Here is a 7,860-nt window from a genome sequence, read left to right as displayed (position 1 = left end):
ATCATTTCCAAGATGCAATGCAGAAGTTTGCCCAGGCTCCTTAGATAGCACCTTCCAAACTAATGATTAATTTTGGATAGAACGACACGCCATGGGAAAAATGTAGGGAACACCACCAGTTGCAAGATCCCCCCCCCAAGACACTCACCACCCTGACTTGGAAATATATCGCCATTGCTTCGGTGTTGCTGAATCAAAATCCATAAAAGGAGCTGCCCCCCTAAAGGCACTGTGGGTCTACAGCAAATGGACTCCAGTGGTTCAAGAGAGCAGCTGACAATCACCTTCTCAAGGACAACTAGGGACCAACAATAACTGCTGGCTCAGCCAGTGAAGTCCACATCCTGTGAATGAATTTTCAAAACATTCACTCTGCAGCTTAAGGATATGCTTGCAGAGCATGCATGAATGATCAGCAGAGTCAGACAGGAAGACAGGAATAAGTAGAACGTGCAGGAATCCCCTGAATACATTTCAATCTCCAACCAGTATCTAGTACAGGTAGTTCTCCTATAATGCCGTAGTTGCGTTCCAGGGAAACCTCGCTTAACAGAAAATTGCTTAATATAAATAATGGGGTCTTTGGGAAAAGCGGGTAGGGGCAGATCAGCAAAAAATATCCCTCATGATCACTCAAAAATCACCCAAAAGTCTAACATAAAGTATACTACACCCTGAACGAAGGTATAAATTGTATTTATCAATGAAACAAAAAGTAAATTTATCATAGTATATTTTAAAAATATTGTTCATGCAGAGACAGAGGGTTATCATGATGCGTAGAGTCCCTCATTCATGTTAAGTGAGCTATATCACATATTCTTTCCTTACGCTCAAACTGCTTTACAACATTTAGCTTCTCTTCCAGAATTATAACTTTTCTTTTGCTTTCATCATCTGCAATTTTATCACCAGGACACTGCGTGTTAACATTCTTGTCACTATTGTGAAGTTGCTGTCACTTTGTTCTTGGATTTTTTTAAAGAGAGGTCATAAAGGCAGAGATGGCAAGGGGTCTAGAAAGAGCCTAGTTTCACAATGGCAGGGGAGTGGCCAGTTTTCCCAGTTCAAGTTTTTTCTAGTTTGGTTTAGCTGTGGCAGTCACAAGATGCTGGATTCCAGGAAAGGTTGCAAGCTTCAGTGTACGATTCCTGGCTGACTTTCTCTCTAAAATCTCTCTGGATGTTGAATCCCCCTGCATACAAGAATATGAGTTTCAATTTATCTTTTTGCCAAAGGGTGTGTTTTTGGGTTTTATGGACCAGACCAGACCCCCTCAAAATATTTCAAGAAGGCAGCCCACTCCCTACCTTTCCAAGTTGTTTTAAGCAGGTGTATAGTGGGTATTCCAGGAGTGATGCAGCTGGCCCAACCACTCAGTTTTAAATAAAACAGATTACTGAATGAAATATGAACAAAAGAGAACTGAACTCAGAACAACTTAACCTAACTGAAAACCCAGTCGACTCTATTGCAACTTAATGATGTGGTTCCAAATACTTGTAGCATCCCATAAACACTCTCTTGGCAAAAAAGGTAACAGCAGACACAGGTTCTTCCAGGAGAGGTGCCACAGAGGGTCAGGATCAGCACGGAGCTGTTTCCTAGATCAGCATCCTCAAACAGACTGCTTGTTAAAACCAGACCAAACCCAACTCTGAACTGGGAACACCGGCCACTCCCCTTTCATTGTACATGTGTTTTAAAAGAAAGGCTTAAAAGCCTTCTCAAGTAGATATTTCAAGATAAATCAGAACCTCTGCCTTTACAACCTCTTGTGAAAAAAACAAGGACAGAATAATCGTGTTAAAGGAGCAGTGTCGTCACAATGGGATGTTACTGAATTAGAACAGTTCCTTAATTAAGTTGCTGTACTGGGTTGGTTAAATTTTCCAATAGTTAGCTCTTTACATTCTGTTTTCTTTTGTTCATATTTCAACTGTAGTGTCTAAATAAATTCTGTGAGGCCTAAAGCCGTATGGTTTGACCAGCTGTATCACACATAGAACATCCTCTTCAAATCTGCCTTTAAAATAATAAAAAGTTAGGGTTTACCTTCTTAATTTATTTTGAAGGGGTCTGACCTGGTACATAACATTATGCCCCTCCATTTTTTTTTCAAGAAAGGGATAATCTTGGAGTAGTGTACCTTTCACAGGAAGCTGCTCAATGTATCTCTCTCAGAAAGCTGCACTCTGTACAGTAGCTCTCACAGAAAGCTGACCTGTCGGCATTAGCGCATGTGCAGCATGGCACGAAAACTGGCATTGACATGACGCACACGCAGCATGGCACGAAAACTAGCACTGACATCACGCACACGCAGCATGGCACAAAGACCTGCACTGACATCACGCACACGCAGCATAGCACAAAGGCCAGCACTGACATCGCGCACACGCAGCATGGCACAAAGACCTGCACTGACATCATGCACACGCAGCATGGCATGAAGACCAGCACTAACATTGCGTGCACGCAACATGGTATGAAGACCAGCACTGACATCGCGCACACGCAGCATGGTATGAAGACCAGCACTGACATCATGCACACGCAGCATGGCATGAAGACCAGCACTAACATTGCGCACATGCAACATGGCACAAAGACAAGCACTGACATCGCGCACACGCAACATGGCACAAAGACCTGCACTGACATCATGCACACGCAGCATGGCATGAAGACCAGCACTAACATTGCGCACACGCAACATGGCATGAAGACCAGCACTGACATCGTGCACATGCAACATTGCACAAAGACCAGCACTGACATCGCATACACGCAGCATGGCACAAAGACCTGCACTGACATCATGCACACGCAGCATGGCATGAAGACCAGCACTGACATCGCACACATGCAACATGGCATGAAGACCAGCACTGACATCGTGCACACGCAACATGGCACAAAGACCAGCACTGACATCGCACACATGCACGAATACCAGCACTGACATCGTGCACACGCAACATGGCATGAAGACCAGCACTGACATCGCGCACATGCAGCATTGTACGAAGACCAGCACTGACATCATGCACATGCAACATGGCACAAAGACCAGCACTGACATCGCGCACACGCAGCATGGCACAAAGACCTGCACTGACATCGTGCACACGCAGCATGGCATGAAGACCAGCACTAACATTGCGCACATGCAACATGGCACAAAGACAAGCACTGACATCGCGCACACGCAACATGGCACAAAGACCTGCACTGACATCATGCACACGCAGCATGGCATGAAGACCAGCACTGACATCGCACACATGCAACATGGCATGAAGACCAGCACTGACATCGTGCACACGCAACATGGCACAAAGACCAGCACTGACATCGCACACATGCACGAATACCAGCACTGACATCGTGCACACGCAGCATGGCATGAAGACCAGCACTAACATTGCGCACATGCAACATGGCACAAAGACAAGCACTGACATCGCGCACACGCAACATGGCACAAAGACCTGCACTGACATCATGCACACGCAGCATGGCATGAAGACCAGCACTGACATCGCGCACATGCAGCATTGTACGAAGACCAGCACTGACATCGCGCACATGCAACATGGCACAAAGACCAGCACTGACATCGCGCACACGCAGCATGGCACAAAGACCTGCACTGACATCATGCACACGCAGCATGGCATGAAGACCAGCACTAACATTGCGCACATGCAACATGGCACAAAGACAAGCACTGACATCGCGCACACGCAACATGGCACAAAGACCTGCACTGACATCATGCACACGCAGCATGGTATGAAGACCAGCACTAACATTGCGCACATGCAACATGGCACAAAGACAAGCACTGACATCGCGCACACGCAACATGGCACAAAGACCTGCACTGACATCATGCACACGCAGCATGGCATGAAGACCAGCACTGACATCGTGCACATGCAACATTGCACAAAGACCAGCACTGACATCGCATACACGCAGCATGGCACAAAGACCTGCACTGACATCATGCACACGCAGCATGGCATGAAGACCAGCACTGACATCGCACACATGCAACATGGCATGAAGACCAGCACTGACATCGTGCACATGCAACATGGCACAAAGACCAGCACTGACATCGCACACATGCACGAATACCAGCACTGACATCGTGCACACGCAACATGGCATGAAGACCAGCACTGACATCGCGCACATGCAGCATTGTACGAAGACCAGCACTGATATCACGCACTTGCAGCATGGCACAAAGACTGGCACTGACATTGCGCACACGCAGCATGGCAGGAAGACCAGCACTGACATCGCGCACATGCAACATGGTACGAAGACCAGCACTGACATCATGCATGGGCAGAACAAAGCGCATGAAACGATCATTGCTGGAATCACGCTATTGCGAACAAAGGTAAGTGATCTTGAAAATAACGTTCCTTAATCCCTCAAATGAAGTTATAAGCAAATCCTGTGCCAGAACACGTGTTAGCTGAAAACTACCAGCACTATATTTGTTGAAAGTGGTGGATTATGTGCAAAGTGTAGCCAGAATTCCGTCCATGGTGCCTCGGGTGGGTCAGTTATTCAGGTGGGTACAAGAAAGTTTGGATCAGCAATAATGATAGGTGAACCGAGAGTTAAGGGAACAGTTAGGATCTTCTGCAGCCACAGAAGTGAACCTATGATGATTCTTGAGTACCAGAGTTGAGAATATCACTGGTGGCTGCAGACCATTTTAACAGTGTGAAGGGGGTAGAATTGAAGGATGTATCTGGTGGTGAAAAGGTTAACAGTGAGATAATGGAAATGTAACAAACAGTTAGTGATAAGGGAAAAAGCACAAATGGGTCTTTTGATGATCAGAATCACGTATAGCAGGTGCCAATATAAGATAAAGGCAAGAACAGAGTTCACAAATCTCAAGATAACAGACGTTACTTGCATACCACAGATATCCTGTTACTTATATAAATGTAGCTGTGACTAGGCCATGGCTTTGACTTTTAAATTGACAATGTGACCATGTGATATGATAGTAACGTGATTTGATTGGCTCACATTAGAAGTGATGTAACATTAATAAATGTATATAAAGCACTTGTATCCTTTGCTTCATTGGAGAAGTTTCTTGGTGTCCCTGGTAAGATTGTCTTCCCCACCAGTGCAATAAAGTCTGCTTGGGATATTGATCAGAACCTGTGTTGAGTGTTGATTTAAATTATGCCACAACATGGTGAACAGCCAGCAATTATGGTCCACATTGAAACAGGGATGTGGTCCTGCAGTCAGAGTTCTGGCAGCGAGATAGGAAGATAGCGAGGACTTCAAAAATAGTCAGTTCTAGATTATTCCCAGTACCATGTGCAAACAAGTACAGTAACAGGAGGATATAGCAGATTACTAAATTGTTAGAAAGTTGTGCAGGAGAAAGGATATTCGATTAAGTCATAGAGATGTGGAGATACACAGCACGCAAACAGAATCTTCAGTCCAACTCATCCATGCCAACCAAGTATCCTAGATAAATGTAGTTCGATTTGCCAGCATTTGGCCCATATCCGTCTAAACACTTCCTATTGATGTACCATTCAGGCATATTTTAAATGCTGCAACTGTACCAGCCTCCAACACTTCCTCTGCCAACTCATTCCATACACATACCATTCTCTGTGAGAAAAAGTTGCCCATTAGGTCCCTTTTAAATCTTTCCCCTCTCACCTTAAACCTATGCCCTCTGGCCCCATCCAAGGGAAAAGACCTTGTCTATTTAACCTATCAATGCCCCTAATGATTTAATAAGGTCACCCCTCAGCCTCTGACACTACAGGGAAAACAGTCCCAGCCTTTCCCTCTAGCTCAAACCCTCCAACCCTGGCGACATCCTTGTTAACCTTTTTCGAATCCTTTCAAGTTTCACAACATCCTTCCTATAGCAAGGAGACTAGAATTGCATGCAGTATTCCAATAGTGGAATAACTAATCGTTGGGATATTGAAATAAGCTCTGGGGGAGAAGGGATTTGTAAAGGCTGAGAGGGCTGCAGCTGAACAGAATTTAGTTGAGTTCCTTGCACAATGTTTTCCTGATGCGACTGGGAAATATTTAAACCAAGTTGGGAAAAGTATGTTATCATGGCTAAATAAGCACAAGCTACATTTAATTCGGCTACTTAGGAAGGAATCTCACAGACAATCAAGCACTGAAACAACGATATAAACTTTATTGGGTTTGCTGCTTGCTGAGACGGTAGGCAATAGAGGTTCAGCTGTACTGACATCCTTCCAGTTGTTGAATTCCCAAAGCTACCTGTGTACAAAACAGGCTGGATACATCAAGGCACACAGACCAATTATAACATTTAAAGGACAAACCTGCTTTCCATGAGTGGATTTGTTTCCTGCCCTTCATCCATTATCTCTTAAAATTGGAAGAGGGTAGCTTCGTGCTAGGTCCATTTCTGTTCTTGACTTTCATAATCTGACACATTCCCATTATTCCATCTTTTTTGGAAGTTAAGATTCAGCTCGTCCTGTGTAAATGTAAAGCTTTTCCACTTGCTTGAAATTTTGATCAAATCAATTATTGCAAATGAAGGAATATCTTAAATCAATGATGCCATAAAGGGTGTAAGAAAAAGAGGATTGGTACTATATGTCATGACAATAGATCATAGCCCTGAATAATTTATGGATATATTAAATATTTAAGCAAAACAGACTCTTGTAAAGGACCTTTTATAGGATAGGGCCAATTGTCCAGATGACTGGGAACTCAGACTGACCAACCAACAGAATGGATCTTAAAGAAGGACATACAAGCCTGATGTGCCTGTGAAGGCAATTCAGTGGCTGTCTGGAAACTTTGTAGTGGGGAATATACTCAATTTTCAGAGAGAGCATGAATGTTCTCCCTGGAAGATTGCCAGGATGTAGAAACATATGTAAGGAACTGGAGTGGCACAGTGGCTCAGTGATTAGCATCGCTGCCTCACAGTACCAGGAACCCAAATTTGATTCTAGCCTCGGGTGACTGCCTGTGTGGAGTTTGCACATTCTCCCAGTGGCTGCGTGGGTTTCCTCCAGATGCTCTGGTTTCTACCCACAGTCAAAAGATGCGCAGGTTAGGTGAATTGGCCTTTCTAAATTGCTTTTAGTGTCTGGGGATGTGCAGGTTTTGTGGGTTAGACGTGGGACATGCAAAGTTACAGGGATAGGGCATGGGTCGGTCAGGGAGGGATGCTCTTCAAAGTGTTGGTGTGGACTCGATAGGCTGAATGGCCTGCTTCCACACTGAAGGGATTCTATGATCTACGGATTCTATGAGATACAACACAAAAACCTGAATCATCTCCTGTGAGTTAAATTCCCAGACCGTAGGTGGAATGTGAGGTAAAACAAAGTAATGGAAAGAAGCCCAGCCTGTTCAACCTATCCTCATAAGACAGCACACTCACTCCAAGTAACAATCTACTAAGTCTTCTCTGAACACCTCCAATGCAAGTTTGTTTTGTTGTTGTCACATGTACTGAGAAACGGTGAAAAATGTTCTGCTAGCTATTAAGGCAGATCATACCATATGAAGGACATCAGGATAGCAGAACAGAGTGCAGAATATAATGTTACAGTGCAGAGACAGAGATCAGAATTAACATTTGACAGATCTATTCAAAGGTCTGATAACAGCAAGGAAGAAGCTGTCCTTGAACTGTTGGCATGTGTATTCAAACTTTTATATATTCTGCCCAATGGAAGAGTGTGGAAGAGAGTATAATGAGGATAGAAGATGTCTTTGATAATGTTGGTTCCTTTCCCAAGACAGCAGGAAGGATAGATGGAGTCAATGAATGGAAGG

The sequence above is a fragment of the Chiloscyllium punctatum genome, chromosome 8, assembly GCF_047496795.1.
Source record: "Chiloscyllium punctatum isolate Juve2018m chromosome 8, sChiPun1.3, whole genome shotgun sequence".
Taxonomy (NCBI): domain Eukaryota; kingdom Metazoa; phylum Chordata; class Chondrichthyes; order Orectolobiformes; family Hemiscylliidae; genus Chiloscyllium; species Chiloscyllium punctatum.
The sequence above is the reverse complement of the archived record's forward strand: the minus strand, read 5'-3'. Positions refer to the sequence as shown.